Genomic DNA, 21290 nt, shown 5'->3' with positions numbered 1-21290 from the left:
GAAGGAAAGAAAGAAAGAAAGAAAGAAAGAAAGAAAGAAAGAAAGAAAGAAAGAAAGAAAGAAAGAAAGAAAGAAAGAAAGAAAGAAAGAAGGAAGAGAGAGAGAGAGAGAGCAAGCAGTGGGCCATACTTAGTTTTTGGGCCAGAGGTTGCTGACATCTACTGTATTATCTATAATAATAACAACAACATAAACAACAACAAGCCTTTCTATAAGGCCTTAATGCTTTCCCAGGGCTTTCCAAATCTCATGTCCTTGATCCTCACAAATCAAGGAGTAGCAGCTCTGTGAGGCAGATGCTGTTATCACCCCCTATTTTACAGATGACTGAACTGAGTGAGACAGGTTAAGTGCCCTGCCCAGAAGGATACAGCTAGTAAGTCTCTGTGGTGAAATTTGAACTCCAGGCTTCTTGACTCCAACTTCAGTGCACTACCCAGCTACCTGTAGTGAAGCTCCTGTGTTAGGGACAAAGGAAAGATCCAATCAAAGTACTTTAGGGACATACATTTGAGATGGAGCAAAAGAACTTTGGAATCAAAGCAGGGATCAAGGCAGGCTTCATGTAAGAAGCAGCTCTTGAGTTGTTCCCTGAAGAAAGAAAGGGATATTAGCAGGTAGAAGTGAGAAGGGCTCAAACTTCAAGCAGTGGAAGGAGCCTTTGTAAATGTACAGAGAAGGCAACCGAATAATATTAAGCTCATCAGTTCTATAGAAATGATATAGCTGAGATATTAGAATCTAATATATATTTGCCTGCACCTACTATGTACAAGGCACTGGGCCAGGAATATAAAGACAAAAAAAAATCAACCAATAGCAGTCTCTGCCTTTATATTCAATTTGGGGACAGGGGAAGGTAGAAGGAAGGAGTATCCAGTATTCAGCATAGAATCAGGGAAATATATACATGATACCTTGAGGGAGGGAACAGCACTAACCACTAGGGGCAGTCAGGAAAGGTTTCCCATAGGATGGGATTATGTTCATATCATGGGATATGAACTGATTCTTGAAGGATGCTAGGAATTCAGAGAGGTAGAGCTGAGGAAGAAATGCATTCCAGGCATGGGAGACAGCATGAACAAAAGCAGATAGACAGGGGATGGAATGTTGATTTGGTGAATGGCAGACAAACCAATTTGTCTGGAATATAGAGCTTAGGAAGAGGAGTGATGTGAAATCAGCCCAGACTGGAGTGAAACTGTCGAGAATTTTAAATGACAAGTTTAGGAGTTTGTAGTCTGTCCTAGAGTAGCGCTCCATAGGGAGCCAGGGAAGTTCTTGAGCAGGGGAGTAGTATAGTTAGAAGATTTTTGGCATCTATTATGAGATGTACTGGAGAAGGGAAAGACTTGAAATAGGAGGTTGTTGCAATAATCTAAGTTAGAGGGGATGCCAGCCTGGTCCAGGGTGCTGGTCTTATGCATGGGGATAGGGAAGTGATACCACAGAGGGAGAATCAAGACACCCTAGAAAGAAATAGAATGAGGAAGAAAGAGAAGAGCTAAGAAGGACTCTGAGGTTGTGAACTTAGGTCACTGAGAGGATAATGGTGCCTTCACTAGAAAATGGAAAGTTTGGAGAAGGTGTGAGTTTCAGAGGGCAGATACTAAGCCCTTGTTTTAGACATGTTGTATACATAGAGTATGAAAGTCCTAGGAGACACTCAGATGTAGACATCCAACAGTTAGTAATATGTGACCAGAGCCCAGAAGAGAAACTAGAGCTATTTATAGACATCTATGAGTCATCTGTGTAGGGATGGTATTTGATTTCATGGGACCTGATCTCAATGAGCATCAGTAGTTAAGTGCCTACTATAGGCAGGCACTGTGCTAAGTTCTAGGGGTTAAAAAGAGGGGCAAAAGATAGTCCCTGCCCTCAAGGAACTCACAACTAATGGGGGAAACAACAAGCAAACAAATAGGAACAAAGAAACCATACACAGGATAAATAAGAAATAATTAAGAAAGGAAATAATCAGGAGAGGTCAAAAGACATCCTGTAGAAGTTGGGACTTAAAGGAAGCCAGGGAAGCCGGTAGGTAGAACTGAGGAAGGAGACATTTTTGAGTCATCTGTGTATGGAAGATAATGGAACTCATGGAAACTCAATGGAACTCAATGACAGTCAGTAATTGAGAGGGGCCCAGTTCTACTGCAAAGGAAGTCAATTATTCCTAGATTTATTTGAGGTCCATGGCCTGTAAGCTGGGACCTATTCAGCTGTCTGGCTGATACCACCTTAGCCATCCAGTCTTGGCAATTAAGCCCCTTTCACTTCCCAGATTCTATTCCATGAAGTCTCTCTTAACTCTGGTAGAGGATATTCTGAGCTTCCTCCCAGTTCTGATGCTATTTCTTAAGGTCTCATCTAGCTCCCACGTAGTACCATGGAAGGACTCCTCCAGTTCTGACATCCAGTGTTTAAAGGTCTCTTTCAGCTCCAATATTCTGTTTTGAGACTCCTTTCAGTGCTCACATTTTCTGTTCTAAGGTCTCTTCCTACTCCAACACTGAATGGATAAATGGAATAAATGAAGCATTTCTGGAGTGCTATGCGTGCATCTCTAGGCTGAGCACTGGGGGTAGAAAAATGAGGCAGTCTCAGCTCACAAGGAACTCTCATTCTACTGCAGGAGATAACACATATGGAAGATTTTAGCAGCAAGTCAAATGGAAAAGTTCTATGGTCCTTAGGGTACAGTGGCAAAGCAAATGTTAATGCTTCTTCCTTGAAGTCATTTTCACTGATTAAAAAAAATTCTATCAGTTTCTGATGTTGAACCACTTGGCAGAACCAAGGGCTTAGGGGACAAGAACCTACCTTTTGGGTTCTTCAGTAGCTGTGGCTGAAATGCCTGCAGGAGCAGCTGCCAGCTACATCTCCCCTTTTGCTTCCCAGGATGAGGAACTGGGCTGGAAGTCTTCTATTCCCAAGGCTCTTTGGGTTCAGGGTCCTGCAGGGTCTACACCAAGGTCTGAGGGGAGATAGTGCTCAAGGTAGTGGGGGTGGTTTGCCTTGCTTGGCTCATGTTGCCTCCTTCCTCTCCCTCAAGAGGCCTTGCTGCTTCAGCTAGGCTTCCTTACCTGTTTGGTGTGTGGCAGTTAGTGAGCACTTGGTAGGGATGGCAGGCCCCTTCTCCATAGAAACTAGTTCCCTAGATGATGTTGGTCCTTCCCATTCTGATAATCTATGTTCTAAGATTCCTTCCAGCTTGATGATTTGACAGTTCTATAAACTCCAAACCTCCTTAGCCAGGACCTCATTGTGCCTTGGTAGTGACCCTGGGCTCCTGAAGACCACAACAACAAAACACAATCAATCAATGAACCACTAAATATTTGCCAAGCACCTACTATGTGCCAGGAACTGAGCTGAGTGCTTGGTCTGCAAACACAAAGAATGAAACAAGCCTTACTTGTGACTTACATTTGAACTAGAGAGTAAACAAATATGTGTATGTATGTGTGTACATGCACATGCATATACATACACACTTATATACACATATGTATTCTTTGTATAAATGAACATATGTGCATATATGTGCCTGTGTGTTCATCGTGCACATGTGTATATATACACAATCTATATGTAAACATTCTGCCTATGTGCCTATGCACATATACATATACATGTGTGTGCACATATGCATATACAAATATAGCATAAATATACAGTTAATAAGAGCAAATATATACAAAGTAGTTAATTAACCAAGCTAGAAGACTTTGAGTATGGATCTAGCAACGACCTTTATATATGTCATCTAAGGAAAATAATAAGAATAAGAATAAGAAAAAATAATAATATCTAGTATTTATGTAGTACCTACTATGTGCCAGGCACCACAAGTTACAGACAGAAGGTAGAGTGTTAGTTTTTTAACTTAATAGATTTTATTAATATCTTTTGTTTTTATAACACATAGATATCTTCCTCTACCCTTCTTAGAGAACCATCCTCTTCCCTCCTTTTTTTTTTTTTTGTCAGCCAACAATTTAGGAAGCACCTATTAAATATCTGGCAATGTGCTGGGAATTCAAAGAAAGGGAAAAGGACAAGTCCCTGCCCTCAAGGAGCTCACAATCTGATGAAGGAGACAACCTGCAAGTGACTATGTACAAGAAAGATAGAGACATACCAATGGGAGGTAATCCTGCACTAGCAAGAAGGAAGGACTTCCTGTAGCAGGTAGAATTTGAGCTGAGTCCTGAAGAAGGCCAAGGTGAGGTGGGAAAACATTAGAAGAAAAAGGAGGAAGATGAGGGGGGAAAAACAACAGAAAAACTTAGCAATATATTGAAAAAAAATTAACTTTATATACAATGTTCCACACTATGGTTTTGATCTTTCTGAAGAAACAAAGAGGGATATCTTCTTCTATCTCTTCGTTGGGGTCAAGCATATTCCTCTTAATTCTGGAACTGCTAGTTTACATTGTTTTGTGGCTATTGTTCTTTCCTTTTACATTGTTGTAGTTCATGGTACACATGTCTTACAGGATGCAATTACTTCTTTTTACCTCCATTCATGTAAATCTTTTCAGACTTTTCTGGCTTCATCACATTCACCATTTATTGCAACAAAGTAACATTACATGACATTCATGATCACAGTGTGTTTAGCTAGGTACCCATCAATAGGCAGCTACTTTGTTTCTAGTTCTTTGCTACCGCAAAGGTGTTGCCACAAATATTTTAATAGATGTGGAGCCTTTCTTTTTCCAGTGACCTCCTTGGGGGAATATGTGCCTACCAGTAGAATCTTTGGACATTTTAATAACATTATTTGCATAATTCCAAATTGCTTTCCAGAATGGTTATACCAATTCACTCACAATGCATTAGTGGGCCTTTCTGCACCCCCTTCAAAATTATTGCCATCTTTGCCAATTTACAGAGAAATTGCAAGGTCTTTTGGGTTTGCATCTTTTATTATTAGTGCTTTGGACCTTTCATTCATATGGTGGTTAATAGTTCACAGTTCTCCTTCTGAGAACTATTTTTTCTTGCCTTCATATCTTTCCCCTCTGCTGATGGAGTAAAGGGTTTTTAACAACAAGCAGAGGATTTTGTAGCAATGGGGATTTCAAGTCATGGACGTGGTCAGATGAGGAAACTGAAAGGCTGGAGAAGCTACCCACCAATGGGAAGTCTAGGAATTTCCCATCCCAGACTGGGCATAAATATGTCTCCCACAGCCATGTGTTTCTGCCAAAAATTAATTAGCATTTTCTGAGGGGGTAGGATTGGAGAGGAGAAATCCCCTCATATATCCCCACACGTATCCCCCTCATCCCCCATCTGGAAGTACAAAGGAGGGGCTACACTTGAGAAGTGTCCAAAAGCGATGAGTGTAGGCAGTTCTCCTTGGAGGTCTTATAGGACAGGAAAAGGGAGGTTCTTCTGATGAGAGTCTGTCTTCCTTGGCTTCAACCAAACAATTATTAGGAGACAGTTTCCAATCAGTGGGGCTCACCATGGCCTCCCTATCAGGAGCATGTCCCCCAGCAAGGGGCCAAGTAAACACATCCATCTCCATGGGAGGTGTTCCAGTCTAAACAAGGTCTATGCCCTATAGTCTCATCAGGTAGACAGGGCCCCATCAGATCACCCAGGGCTTCCCCTAATCCCCTCTAAGATAGACACAAACACCATCTCCCAGTGCTCTCCCCCATGAGGCCCTCTCTGCTGGCTCAGCCCTTCTCTTATCAAATTTCTATTCCTGTTTCCTCCTCATTCCTTTCCCATTGCAAATGAAATGTGAAGTTTTCTCTTCCCTTCTCTTCCCCAGAACACTCAGGGGAAGTGCAGGCCCCAGACTCCTGCTGGTAAACTGGACCTGGAGCTGATGTCCTGGCTCCCTTTGGCTACTGTTTATAGTGTATGCAGCAGGAGTCCCTTCTTGAAGCCTGGCCAATGGATCTTCAAGGCTGACCAGGTCAGCTGAGGACCAGCAGCTGCTGAAATACTCCCCTCCCTGACAGAAAGATTTTCAGATTTCGGGGCTGTCCCATCAATGACAGGCCCGGGTTTGGCTCTCACTCTCCAAGGAACTAAGATTCTCTCTTCTGCCTTCTCTTTTTCCTTCTTATCTCCCACACTACTCCCTTCCCTGACTGCCTCTGACTTCTCTGCCTCCTCAATTGCCCCAATCTAGTTCCAGGTGCAGGCTCTTTTTTCCCTTTCTTTGGGAATAGTAGGTCTCACCGGGAGTCTGGCTTCTTTTTAATGATTTCCTCTCTCTTTCTCTAATTGCCTTCTGCCTTCCAAGGTGCCTAGGTTTACCCTTTGCACATTGTTCATTCCTTGAGATCCTGAGCCATTTTCCCATGATAAGCCAGTGGTGATTATGGACAATAGTAGAAGCCGGAGAGATAGGATGGGTTCCTAGGTCAGAATCAGTAAGACCCAGGTTCAAATCCCACCCGGGACACCTGTGTGACTCTGGGCAAGTCACTTAACCTTTCTCTGCCCCAGTTTCCTCATCTGTAAAATGGGGATGATAATAGAACTTGAGGGCAGCTGGGGGTACAGTGGATAGAGTGTGGAGCCTGGAGTCAGGAAGACCTGAGTTCAGAACTGGTCTAGATGTTTACTAGCTGTGTGACCCTGGCTAAGTCACTTACCCCTGTTTGCCTCAGTTTCTCCACCTGTAAAATGAACTGGAGAAGGAAATGGCAAACCACTTTAGTATATTTGCCAAGAAAACTCCAAATGGGGTCACAGAGAGTTGGAACATGACTGAAATGATCAAACAATAATAGTACTTATCTCCTAGGATTGTTGTAAGCATAAAATCAGGTATTTGTAAAATGTTTTGCAAACCTGAAAGCACTATATAAATGCTAGCTATTATTAGTATTAATTTAGCAAAGAAATTTTTCAAAACCACAGTTTTCTCCATCTATGAAGCAGAGATTATAATATTTATACTACCTACTTTACAGTGTTGTAAAAAAAAAAGCCCTTTGTAAGCCTTAAAGCATTATAATTATAATATACATTTATGTATTATGAACACAATATATATTTATATAACATGTAAATATAGTTATATGTTATATTAACATAGCTTATATGATTACATAAATATATGATTATTTTCATTGTTCTGTCTTGATAAAAGGAAGGGAAGAAAACAGCTTTTTATTGTGAGTAAGATATCCTAGACATGAATGTGGTTATTGCATTTTCCTTTACCCGAATCTCATCACAGATTTTAGTGCTACAAGGGGTCCAAGAGGTCATGATGGCTTCTCCTGGTTCAGTGATGCAGTCTCTGTGAGCCATTTTTCAGAATGAACCCACCCTCCCAGACTGTCCCCAGGCCAGATGGAATTATAGTCTGGGTCCCTGAAGGCCCTTTCCCAAGTTGAAACACAAATTGGCTGTAAAGATTTTTTCCCTGTTAATGAATCTGGTCATGAGCACTGAGGTGACCTTCCTTCTGTATGTGCCTGTTTATTTACATGTTATATCTCCCCATTAGTAAGCAAGGGTTTTGAGAGCATAGACAATGTTTGTGTTTTTGCCTTTCTCTGTATCCTAGCACTACTGCCTGGTACATAGTATACATTAAGAATGCTAACTGATGAATAAACTGATAAACTTGGATGAACTGAGTCTCAGTCACTTACAGAGGCCAGAGAAGGGAGTGGTACAAGTTGATATATGCTCCCCCCCCCCCCCCCCCAAGAAGAATGCACACAGGACTCACTGGGGAAGGGATCATAGATTTAGAAATTGAAAGGTGACACTCTAGTCCATATCAGTCCTATTTTACAGATGAGGAAACTGAGGCACAAGGGGAAGAGGGAATGGGTTGTCTAGAATAACAAAATAACAGAGCCAGGAATTTAATGCATGCCCTTTGATTCCAAATCTAATGTTTTTTTCCTGGACACCATGATGTAGCTCACATTTTTTAGATCTCAGGCAAAAAGTGTTAGGCTGACCCCTCTTGTGTGACTCGCAACAATCATTATGGACAAATAGAAATTAATTAATACAAATTATGGAGGACCTATTCCAAGCAGAACACTATGGCAGGTATTATACAGAGTTTAGATCATAATTTGCATTTGTATAATACTCTAAGGTTTGCAAAGCACTTTCCTTACAAAAACCTTCTGAAGGAGATAATACAAATATTGTTCACGATGTTATGGAAGAAGAAACTGAAGAGTCACATGGTTAAAGGGCCCATGATCACATAGTTAAGAAATGTCTGAGTTTGGCTTCAAAACCAGGTCTTCCGATTCCAAGTCCAGTGCTCTACTTTCTATGCTACACTGCCCTCGGGGAGCTTACATTCTAGTAATTAGAGAACAAGGCAACAAAAACGAATGGCTCTAATACCCAATAGCACATAACGTTCTTTAAACCAGAACAAATCAATAAGAATTTATTAAGTCTTATGTGTACCAGGCACTGTGCCAAGCACCAGGAGCACAAAGAGTAAACAACATGTACATGGGAAAAAGCGTGCATAGAAAATGAATATACAATCTCTACCGTCCCTGGAGGGGACCGTCTAAGTCAAAGATTTGGGAATGGAAGCAGATTTCAAGGGACCAAATATATGGGTTTAAAAATAATTCGCTTTGTAGGGGCGGCCAGGTGGCACAGTGAGTAAGAGCACTGGCCCCAGAGTCAGGATGACCTGGGATCGAATCTGGGCTCAGATACCTACCACCACACTCAGAAATAACTAGCTGTGTAACCTTGAGCAAGTTACTTAACCCCAATTGCTTAAAAAATAATAATAATTCACTTTGAAATCTTATTTAGAATGTCTTGTCTGGATACAAAAATCCAGGGGGCAGGAAACTGTGTAATGGATAAACAGGAAGAAAATCAGAGCAAACAACACAATAAGTGTCCCATCGAAGGGCCAATACCACAATGCAAAATGACAGCTGGGCATTAGAGGACTTCCCATTCTGCCTCAGACCTTTACTGAAAGTGTGGCCCTGGCAAATCACATAATCTCTCACAGTCTCCATTTCCTCATCTGTAAAATGGAGATAATAATAGTTGTGAGGACCAAATGAGATAATGTATAGAAACAAACCTTTAGCTGTATAAAGGTCAATTGGGAAGAGCGAGGACATTGGAGAGTTGAAGGATGTAAGGCCTGAGGGTAAAGGTAGACGTAGCAAAGGGCAGCAGATCAATAATGCCCAATGCTCTGGGAAGCCCCCTTCTCCATCTCCAAGTTCCACTTGCTTTTTTTGTCACCTTAATGAGCCCCTCTACCTCAAGCCGCCAGGCCCTCAGTGACTGTTAGGGATTGGTGATGACTGTTTGGTGACATTTAGGAGGGACACAGAAAAGAATGCCCTGAAGAGCTCACGCAAAGGTGACAGAAGGGACAGGAAGAAGGCAAGAGTTCTGAACACCCAGAAACTTATGATCACAGAGGGCACTTCATAGGAATTGAAATGAAATTAATTCAGAGACATCAATCAGCCAAGAGGGGAAAAAATGGGGAGAGGGGTTGCTGGTATGAGTCTGCATAGACCTGGACTATCACTGCTAATGAAGATAAATAGTTGAAAATCAAGCCTTTTTTACACATAAATAGTGCCTTAGGTTGGAATGAAGATGAGGACCTAGGGGTGTGTGGCAAAACAGCTAACTCACACTTCATTCACTTGGCCATTTTGAATATAAAGTCCACCTAAGTTAAGTTTTCCCTCTTCCATCCTGACCCAAAACCCAAAAGCAAAGACACAGGACCATCCAGACCCTTAAAAGACAAGCTGACATATTTTGTTTAGAGGGCCCTGGATCTGCTGTGAGGATTTGCTACTTCCTGGCTGTGTGATCCTGGCTAAGTCATTTCATCCTTAGACTTAGAGCTGGGAAGAGTCCTGGATCCCATCTAGTCCAATTACTTCATTTTACAGACCAAGTACTGAGACCCAGAGAGGGAAAGTGATTTGCCCAAAGCTACACAGGAAAGTAGCAAAATTAGGATTTGAATCCAAATCCCCTGATTCCAAATCTTGGACTGTGTTCACTAAGTCATCTCTCTAGGCCTCAGTTTCCTCCTCTGTAAAATAAAGGAGCTGGATGAAATGACCCCCTAAGATTTTCTGGCAGTATCACTCAGTAGAGAGAAAAAACAAAACACTGGACTTTGAATTTCTAGGATTCTGAGTTCAAATCCCACTTCTGCTATACCTCTGAATATGCTGTACAGACTTTCTACTCATGGAGATGCTTAATTAGCATAAATATGGGTTGAAATTCATTCAAAAACACAGAACAGCCAGCAGGAAAAAAGGGTGCTGGCATGAGGTATATCTCCTCATAAAAATCAGTTGTGGAAAATCAGAACCCTGGTAGAGCTTTTCAAACATAGCTAATTATGGGAACTCAAATTTCCTGAGCCTCAGTTTCCTCATGTGTAAAGTAATGACCACTTGTCAGAGTTATTGTGAAGATCTAATGAGATAACATATACACAATGCTATGAAAATAACAATTGTTATTATTATGAGTTATGAAAGCCAAGATCGATTTTAGGTCTATATCAGTTTTACTGAATTTCTTCTTTAATTAAAGTGACGATTTTCTTCCTCCTTCCCCTTTCCTTTTCTCCACACCCCATCCTCAGCTATAGCAGTGACTCACATCTTATTCCTTCTTTTCTAAATGGCCATGTGATGCACACACACACACACACACAGGCACAAATGCCTGCATTTTCTTCTCACAACTAAGGTACCAACGAGGTTTTAATCAAAAAAAGTCACTTCTAGTTTATACAGTTCTGCCCCTGACCAAGAGCACAGCCAGACATATGAGCTTCGGAGACAATGACTGGTGAATCCCTTCCAATCTCGGGGCACACAAATCAGAAGTGCACAGTTTCCCTCTGAGGTAACAGAAGAATGCTCCATCCTACTCTGTGGGACCAGGCTTGGGAATAGCTCTGAGGAGATGCTGGTTCCATTGTCAAACGGATCCTCAGGATTCCATTGTTCCATTGTCAAGATGCAATGTCGATAACTGGCCCCTTTCTTCCAACACCCTAGAAATGTGCCTGAGTTGACTTTTCATTTTCTCCCCTTGATCTTGCTCAGAGAGACACTTCCTGAAAAGGTCAGGTATAATCTCAGCTCAGGGGACACCAGCTGAGCTCAGCAGGCAATTCCAGCTAACTACTCAGGCCCTTTGTCATCTGCCTTCGAATCACCTGTTGCCTCCTTATGGAACAGGAGCTGGAAATGCAAAGCGACTTAATTGCTATAATTGAGCGATTGTAAGTGGCGTTCCTCAGGATAATAAAATAGGACAGCTTGCATTGCCCCACTGCTGGAGACACGCCATGTCTTCCTCTCACTCTTCCATTCCAGATGGTGACATTTTCTGTCACTGATACCTTGGATTACTGGACTGAAGGAGATCTGTTTCCAATTTTCTTTACAACCAGATGTTTTGCTTGGTTCACCTTGGGCAATGTGTCAGTTACGCTTTATAATCCGCCCCCCATCCTCATTTGTCATCTTCAATATGGCTAGACTTGGATTTCTAGGTTGATGGTGACAGGTATACATCCTTTTTTGGGGGGGAGGGGAGCTGAGGTCACTTGCTTTCCACTCAGGAGGAAATTACTTAATCCTTCTATTCATAATTCTTTTCACTTACAAAAAGGTATGAATTAGTACTTTTCCCCTTTCTACTTTGCAAAGATACTAGGAAGCTCTATAAAATAATGGATGTAAAAGGTGTTTTGAATAGTCTGGAACAGGAATGAGGAACCTTAGTCCTCAAGGCCACATATGACCCTCTAGGTCCTCAAGTGCAACCTTTTGCCTGAATCCAAACTTCACAGAACAATTAGTTTCAGTTCAGTCAGAGGGTCGCACTTGAGGACCTAGAGGACTACATGTGACCTCTAAGCCACAGGTTCCCCACCCCTGACTGGAAGAATTCAATTCACCAAAGATTTATTAAGGTACTTTGGACACTCACATAGCCAAGTGCAACTATGGTCTCATCAATGCAGATGGAAAACTAATCTATGGCTTCCCAACCTTGGTGACTCTTGACCACATCCTCCCATAAATCCCCCTGGCATTCTGGGGACCCTCTTCATTTTCTTCTGGTTTCTCAAGGACAATAATGAAGCATATAGACTATTCATTGATTATTCCTCATAGCATGCCAAGCCTGGATTCAGGAATACCACAGTTCAAATCCCACTTATTGGCTATATGACCTCGAGGAATTCACTCAATCTGTCTCTCTCAGTTTCCTCAGTTGGGAATAACAATACCACCTACCTCCCAGAGCTGAGAGGATTAAATGAGATAATAAATCAAAGCCCTTAGCACAGTGTCTGGTATATAGTAAATGAATACTTGTTTATTTGTTTTTTCTTCCCTTCCTTCTCTCACTCTTTCCTTTTTTCCTTCTTTTCTTCCTTCCATTCATCATCTTCTTTTTTTTTTTTTTTTTTTTGCTTTTTGGAGGGCAATTGGGTGACTTGCCCAAGGTCACACGGCTATTTTTTTGTGTTAAGTGTCTGAGGCCGGATCTGAACCCAGGTCCTCCTGATTCCAGAGCCAGTGCTCTATTCACTGCGCCACCTAGCGCCCGCATCTTCTTTTTCAATCATACTTTCATTTGATAGCATCCTTTGCTCTAGTTCATGATAGAACCCTCGTTTGCCAAGTGCTACATCAAGGTCGTACCCATGACATGCCTCTCCAGTTCCTTTTGAGTGATTTTGGTTGTGTTCATTTGTTTCCATCCTGTCCAACTCTTCGTGACCCCATTTGGCAGAGATACTGGATTGGTTTGCCATTTTCTTCTCCAGATCACTTGACAGATGTGGAAACTGAGGCAAACAGGGTTAAGCGACTTGCCCAGGGTCACACAGTTTAGTAAGTGTCAGAGGCCACATTTGAACTCAAGAAGATGAATCTTCCTGACTCCAGGCCCAGCAATCTATCCACCAAGCCACCTAGCTGTCCCACTCTGGGTGATACCTATTTCTAATTCTTCAGCTGCTGTAGTATTCCCTAACTCATACCTAGGTCAGGTAGGTACAATAGTCAATAGAGTAGGTCAGGAAGACCTGAGTTTAAGAGAGAGAATAAAGGCTTGTTAATTCTTTTAAAATAAAATAAAAAGGTTATTATAGTAGTCCAAGAGAAAGGTGATAAGGGCCTAAATTAGAATTGTGACAGGATAAACTGAGAAAAGGAAACATATGAGAAAGATCTTGTGAATTTAACAAGGTAATAGCAATAGAATAAATAAACAGGATGTTAGAGCTTAGAGGGCTCTTCGAAAAGAGGAGGTCAGCCATGAAAAAGGAATCTAAAAATAGAATGTCTGAGCCAGAAAGGGCCTTTGAGACCCCTCTTAGCCACATTAGCTAAACCAAGGTCCTTCACCTCTCAAAGCCTCAGTTTCCTGTTCTGTACAATGCAGATGACAATGACAGCTTACCTTTCTGCAGCTCTTTTGAGAGTAACAAAGCACTTTCTTCCTAACGGCTCAATAAGGTGTAGTTGAGATGACAATTCCCTTTTTACAGGTGAGGAAACTGACTCAGAGATCAAGTGTCTGTCTCGGACACATAGCCAGGTGTTCTCCCTCCAAGCCATGTACTCTTCCCTCTTTCTCCCTCCCAGGGCTGGTATTTTGGCTACCAACATCCCAAAACTGTGAGGATCAGAAGAGGCCATGAAAGGAAACTGCCATAGAACATGAGCTGCTGCTTTTGTTTTATAAGCAATATTAATGGTGTCCTGAAACCCCTCACCTGACCATCTGGCCATCAGCCCTTTTATAGGTGTGACCACCGTGTGCCCTCATCTCAGCCCCAATCCACGTGTGGAAGCCTTCTATCAAGGGCACCATTTTTCAAAGGCTTTCTTTAAAACAGTAACACTCTACAGAGCTGACCCTTCATGCTGGTGAGCTACCAAAGACAGGGCCACCAGCAGTGCCGACTGAACCACAAACACAGAGACCCACATTCTTCTCCTCTGCCCCAGGAGGTCGGCCTGGGCCTCCCCAGGACCAGAGATGAAAGTCTCCCACCCCCATCCCTGCTTAATTCTGGATAAGTGTTTTCCCTCCAAATTATGAGAGGAAATTCAATATTATTTTAGGATTTGCCTCTGCATAATCACTAATAGTGCTGAGAGAACAATTCTGTATTCAGATCAAATACAAACAAGTCCATTCCAAGAGCATCTTGCTTTTCTCTTTGCAACCCAACAAAGAGAATGAATTTAACATCAAAGGGAATGTGCCATTTCTGATAAATCACCATAAGCATACCCGAGCTCATTGTTAGTCCCAGACTGTATGACTGCAAAGTCCCTGGCAAAGGAAACCAAGAAACCCCGCCTCATCCCCTTGTGTTCCTGAGTCCTGAGGATGAGTTCCCATCCTCAGCAGCTGAAGGCAGGTCCAGACTTTGCAAAAGCTTCAGTAGCAGGGGTTGGGAGTTAGACTGAAGTCAGAATAGCCCTGGTCCTATTAGTCACTAGCCTGGTGACCCCTAAGCAAGTCACTTGCTGAGTCCCAGAGAGGTTTCTTCTTCAGGACTCAATATCTTCTTCTGCAATATCAAAGAGTTGGACCAGATGGCCCCTAGAGTTCCTTCTAGCTCTCTCTGTCAGACTATGAGACTTCCAGCCAAGGGATTGTGTGCACCCCAAGACTGTGTGCAACAGAGATCCTTACCCAAATAATACACAGAGGCTTCTCAAGGTAGGAAGCAGAAAAGAATGGTTTATTACAATCTCAAGAAAGGTCCACCCTTCTGACAAATGGTCAGGGAGGAGAAGCAATTTACAAAAGGAAATGGCAAAGTTATAAAGCCCTAACATGGAATTCTCTCCCACCCTCCTTCTGACCCTTTACTTCCATTGGCTAGAAGTCAGGTGCACAATCTAAGCACGCCAATCTACCTCAAGTACCAGAACAAGGAAACAGTAGACCATCCAATGTACATTTGAGAAAGCACTTCTGTCCTTATTTGTCATATCTTGTGCTGAGGTGTCACTGAGGAGAGGGGTGACTCCCTACTGCTCTGAGTTTTGAGTCCTTGTAAATCGTGTGATTTCCAGTGAAGGGAAACTTGGGCCTGTTTCCCATGAAAAGCCCTACTGGATTTTAGAATATAGTCTGAGAAGTTTTCACTTCTTTCACTCAGGGTGGACTGAGAATGCACCTTCTTTCCTCAAGTGTCAAAGGATAAAACAGTTGATATCCATGTGAATTTGATCCTCAGTTTCCTCATCTATCCCATGATGGGGTTGGATTAGAAGATTTCTTGAAACCTCTTCCAGCTCTACATCTGTTATCCTGGAATCTCAGAGGAAAGGCTGACAACTTTCCCAGTCTTCCTCCACCTCCAACATCTGCTTTTAAGGTTACCTTGTCAGCTTCCTGAGAGCAGGGACTATTGTCTCTTTTTCTTGTTATTCATCCTTCACTTTCAAAGAAGACCAATGACATGATGGGATGAAGTCACTACTAGTTTGAGAATTGGATATAAGGGAGGCAGAACTGTGCAGTCCTCAGTCTCACTCTCTGTTCCCAAATCACAGAAATCCTGTGGCAGGACAAAAGTCAGGATGATTGGCAATGGGCTGGGATGCAGTGGACGACCTTGGTGTCTTCCATGTCTGACCAAACTCTAAGACTCCACAGTGGCTGCTTCAGCCTCCTTTGTGGCCATTGAAACAAATTGTTTTCACCTTCCCATTCTGCCAAGGGAAGTCTGTCCTCAGCACTTAGAACGGTGACTAGAAAGTATCAAGTGCTCAATAAATGTCCATCGGTTGAGTGATTGATTGAAAAGTAGGCCTGCTTTGAGACAGAGGGGTGGATGGAGTGACCTCCTCCTTCTCTCTAAGGTCTGGAATTCTGAGATTCAGACATAACTTCTACAAAGTTTTCCATAGCAATAATAACAGCAAGGATTTATATGGCAACCAATGTGCCAAACACTGTGCTAAGCACTTTGCAGATATTATTTCATTCTGATCCTAACAGCAACCCTGGGAGGTAGATGTTATTATTATCCCCATTTTATAGAAGGGGAAAATAAGGTCATCTGAGGTGAAGTGACTTGCCCAGGGTCACACAGCTGGTAAGTGTCTGAGGCTAGATTTGAACTCAGGTCTTCTTGACTCTAAGCCTAGCATTCTGTACCACCTAGCTACCTCCTGCTGCCCGCTCTCTCCTCAAGGAAAAAAAAAACAAACACAAAAAGTCATTTTTAATTTCCTCTTGAGAACTTTTTTTCTTTTTTTTTGCTTTTTGGAGAGGAAAGCAGGGCAAATGGGGTTAAGTGACTTGCCCAAGGTCACACACATGGCTAGTAAGTGTTAAGTGTTTAAGTGAGACCGGATTTGAACTCAGGTCCTCCTGACTTCAGGGCCAGTGCTCTATTCACTGTGCCACCTAGCTGCCCCCTCTTGAGAATTTCATAGCTTCATGAATTCATAGAATCTGGGAATGGAAGGGACACCAGAACTCATACAATGCCTTCATTTTGCAGATAATTGCCGTGACAATGCTGACCTTATTGGGTCATAATGAGAGCTTTTATTGTTTTCATTATTGCAAATAGGGAAACTGAGGCCCTGAGAGGATCAGTGTGGACAGGTACTAGATGTGGAGTCAGGACAAGAGCCCAACTGGGTTCAAATCCTGCCTTAGATACTTGGAGTACTAGCTGTGTGATCCTGGGCAGGTCACCTCACCTCTGTGCCTCAGTTTCCTCAACTGTAAAAAGGAGAGGAGTGAATTGAACTTTAAATCAATGATCCTGCAATCCTATGAGTCAGCATTTCCTGATGTCCTGGTCAACTTTTTGTTATTGAGATTTGATGCTTCTGGTTTCCTTTAGCCAAATGTAAATGTGTTTAAATATATGCACATGAATGTAAATCAGCATCTTTGAACCAAGGCCCCATTGTTTTGATCTGGGCTCCCAGGCTGATGAGCTCCCTAGGCAAAAGACTGTGTGCCTATTTCTGTGTTCTGAGTAGTACCTAGCACTTTGCTGGCACCCCATGAATGATAACCCTGGGCCTCCCGCCAGGGTCCAGGGGAAGCCTGTGGGGAGAGGGAGGCTGTGTGTGTCCTGTTTTCCCTGGGACTGGAGCATTTGGAAAATATGCTTTTAAATGCCCCCTCTTCTCCTCCTGCCACACATTCCAGACCTGGCTAGGTCTCTTCTCTAGAGTTATTTCTAGAACCCAACTCAGCCCTTTATACTGCTTAATTACAGGAGAGCTGAAATTCAGGGAGAGGAAAGGAAGCCAATGAAGCTTCATAACTACAAAGATTGGTTGGGTCAGAAATATAACCAAAGTACAAGCAAATAGTAAATTGAATCCTGTTTCTCAAACCAGATTAGCAAATGAAGGCATGGGCCAAAGAGGATCTGCCTTAAATGTTGGCCCTAATTCAGTGATGATGGAGACAGTTTTGCCACAGTCCAAAAGGAGTGGAAAACATAAGTAAGCCAGGTGCTTGAGCTGCTCAGGAAATGGACAACTGTCTATAGAACCTATAGGTGCCCTTGGCCACTCTTTCCAGCCAAGAGGTCAAGGATTTTGCAAACCCAGGTGCCATCTTTCTTCATCTCACTCATTCTCACTGCCTCCTCTCTGGGGATATAGACACTAGCTTTATGGAAAGGGGTCTTCACTTTTTCTGTGTCCTAGACCCTATAGACCCCTTCTCAGAGTAATGTTTTTAAATGCATAAAAAAATGCACAGGATTGCAAAGGAAACCAATTATATTAAAATGCAGTTGTCAAAATATTTTTAAAACAAGGTCACCGCCCCCACATTAAAAACACAGCCTGGCTACATAAGATAAGCTAGAGAATTCCTGTGCCAAAGGTAGGCCTTCCTCTCCTAAGGACACCTGACTTAATAGTACAGCAGTTACACTCTTCTTCCCCTGGGCAAATACCACCAACCTTGGGGGTACTTATACTTGAGCCCAGTGTCCCACACAAATAAAGCAAAATGCAAAAGGAAGCCCATAAGAATCATAGCTAGCATTCAAATAACCATGGCAGCAACCTCTGAGCTAGGTGTTGCTATCAGCCACATTTTACAGATATGGAAACTGAGGCTGAGAAAGGTTTAAGTGACTTGTCCAGGCGAGGATTTGAATCAGGTCTTCCTTACTTCACATCTAGCCCTCTAAGTCCTGCTCTACCTGGCTGCCTAAGAGTTAGGCAAAGGAAGGAAGGAAATAAGCTTTTATTAAGAGCCTACCATATACCAGGCACTATACTAAGTTACAATTATTTTCTCATTTGAGCCTCACAACTGTGGGAGGCAGGCAGCTATTACTATCCTTATTTTACAATTGAGGAAACTGAGGTAGACAGCATGTAAGTGATTTGCCCAGAGTCACACACCTAGGGGATGTCTTGTGCCAGATTTGACCTTGGTTCTTCCTGGCACCAACATGCACTCACTGAACTCAGCTGCCTCTGAGTTCTGAGGAAGTTCTGAGTGGGCCTGCAGAGTCCATCACCAAAAGATCCACTGGGTCCTCAGAGCCCCCAGACGATGGTTTTCCAGCATGAATAACTCCCCATCCCATGCATACGCACACATACACAGGCACACATGCAATGCACACATGCACACAGATGCATGCACATATGCACCCACACACATGCACACTCACACATACAGATGCACACATGTGCCTACACGTGCATGCGTACACACACAGAGACACATACCTGCACACAGGCACATGCATGAGAGCACACACCAACACACATACAAGCACACTGAGACACATACATACGCACACATGTGAGCACATATGAGCACACTGAGACATACACACATACGCATGGACACACTCACACAGAGGTGCACACACACACACACACGAGCACACACACAAGCCCTCCCACACACACAAGCCCTCCCCCCCCACACACACACACACGGAGGCACACACACGAGCACACACACAAGCCCTCCCACACACACACACACACACACCCTTGCTTCAGGACATGAAGATGAGTCTGGAGGCAAAGAGAGTCTGGGCAAAATATTCCAGGAAAATTTGGGGAAAGGGAGAAAGCAACAGTGTTCTATGAGTCACAGAAACAGGCTTTCCTAATCCCCTGAGTTATTCCCAATATAATGCCCCCCCCAAAATTCCCTTGCATCTATTTTATATTAACTTCTCTTTGGCCATGAGGTTTCCTCCCATAGAATGAGGACAAGGACTGTTTTGTTTTTGTCTTTGTATCTTCCTGCTGCCTAGAATAAAACCTTGCCCCTAATAGGCATGAAATGACTTTGGGCAAATTATTAACCTTCGGCCTCGGTTTCCCAATCTATAAAATGGGGATAATATTAGCATCTGCCTCACAGGGTTGTGATGATACAAGTGCTTTGCAAAATGTACAGTGCTATAGACAGCTGGGTTACTATAAATCCAATTAAATGAACTCTGGACTTAGAGTCCAGAAGACCTGAGTTCAAATTCAGTCATAGACACTTGCTAACTGGGTGACCCTAGGCAAATCATTTAACCTCTGCCTGTCTTAGTAAATAAAATGGGAATCTCATCTGTCAAATGGGAATAATAACAGCACATGCCTAGGGTTGTAGGTGAATATCAGATGAGATGTTTATAAAGTGCTCTGTAAACTCTAAGGTACTAGGTAAAGGCCAGCCATTATTATTACTTAAATGTTGTTGTTGTCATTTTTGTTATTGAAGAGGCAGCATCTGATCTGGGCCTTGTAGGAAGAGTGAGATTCTGAGTTAGAAATGAGGAGGGAGGGCCTTCCAGGGATGGGGGTGAGGGCCATACGGAGGAAGGAGAAGAGGGGCTGAGATTTGTGTTCTTCTTGGCAGAAGAGAGCATGAAGGGGACTGGTGTAATTGTTGGCACTGATAGTCTGTGTTCTAAGGTGTCTCCCAGCTCTGACATCCTGTGTTCTAAGGGCCCTCCCAGCTCTGATGTCTGTGTTCTTAGGGCCCTCCTAGTTCTGACGTCCTGTGTTCTAAGGACCCTCCCAGCTCTGCCAGTCTGTGTTCTAAGGGCCCTCCTAGTTCTGACATTCTGTGTTCTAAGGGCCCTTCCAGTTCTGATGTTCTCTGTTCTAAGGGCCCTCTCAGCTCTGCCAGTCTGTGTTCTAAGGGCCCTCCCTACTCTGACATCCTGTTCTAAGGGTCCTCATAGGTCATTATTGTGAAATTATTTCATAATTCATAAAGCCATCAGATTATAGAAGGTCTTAAATGCTAGAATGAGAGGTTTATATTTTATCCTAAGGAAGAGGGGACAAATATTTATTAAGTGCCTACTATGTGCTATGTCCCTTATAAATATTATCTCACTTGATTTTCACAACAACCTTGTAAGAATAGGTGTCCTATTACCCTTGTTTTACACTTGAGTAAACCCAAGCAAACAGACATTTAAGTGACTTGACCAAGGTCACAGAGCTCATGTCTGGTCAGATCTGAACCAGAACTTCCTGACTCCAGACCCAAGGCTCTATCCACAGCCCCCAAGCTGCTCTCTTGCTAAGGAAAATAAGGAGCTATGGAAAAAGTTTGAGCAGGGATAGAAGGCCTTCAGACCGGGGCATCTGGAAGATTTCTGTGTCTGCTATTTGATGTGTGGAGAGGCTGGAGGCAGAGAGACTGGTTAACTAAAGAGAATGGCAGCTCAGTTTCTCCATTTGTAAAATGTAGGATTGCCATTCTTTCCACTTTTCCCTGCTATCAGGGAGACAAAAAAGTCTAACCATGAGCTGGTTTAGAACTTTCTTTGGCACCAAAGGAAGCAATATGAAAGCCAGGTGCCTCCCTGTGTACTCACCTTTCTTTTCAGCTGTTTTTTTTTAAAAGAACTTTCCACTGGATTTGCCAGTGCTGGTATGTTTGCCCTGATCCAGCTCCTTTCCAGCTAGACCCCTTGCTAAACACATGCCCCCAGCCAGGTTTCATCCAATCTCTACTTGAAGACCTCCAGGGACAGGAAACTCACTCCCTCCAAAAACATTCCTCTTCCGTGTTAGAAAGCTAATTGGTCCCCACAGTTAGAAAACTAACTGATCCCATCAACAGTGCCATGCACCAAGTTGCTGAGCTACAGGAATCAACCAGAGACAGAGAAATTCCAGGATGCCAGACTCTGTGATTTCTGCAATTTTAGAGGATGTCTGTTTGACATGAAACCAAGAGCCCATGATGAGCATAGTAACCTTAGAAAATCAAATACGA

At 42.9% G+C, this 21290-nt stretch overlaps 1 protein-coding gene and 1 long non-coding RNA gene across 2 annotated transcripts in view; both read left to right on the top strand.

Annotated features, from left to right (window-relative positions):
* The window catches only part of LOC138159331 (uncharacterized), a 407894-nt gene that overhangs the window by 185159 nt on the left and 201445 nt on the right, over positions 1-21290 (top strand). The window lies entirely within an intron of this gene.
* ZNF469 (zinc finger protein 469) overlaps positions 1-21290 on the top strand; it is a 745539-nt gene that overhangs the window by 535173 nt on the left and 189076 nt on the right. The gene's annotated exons all lie outside the window — the stretch shown is intronic.

The sequence above is a fragment of the Petaurus breviceps genome, unplaced genomic scaffold (assembly GCF_028583685.1).
Source record: "Petaurus breviceps papuanus isolate PSGF00001 unplaced genomic scaffold, PetGlider_PUasm1.0 176, whole genome shotgun sequence".
Classification (NCBI taxonomy): domain Eukaryota; kingdom Metazoa; phylum Chordata; class Mammalia; order Diprotodontia; family Petauridae; genus Petaurus; species Petaurus breviceps.
The sequence above is the reverse complement of the archived record's forward strand: the minus strand, read 5'-3'. Positions and strand labels throughout refer to the sequence as shown.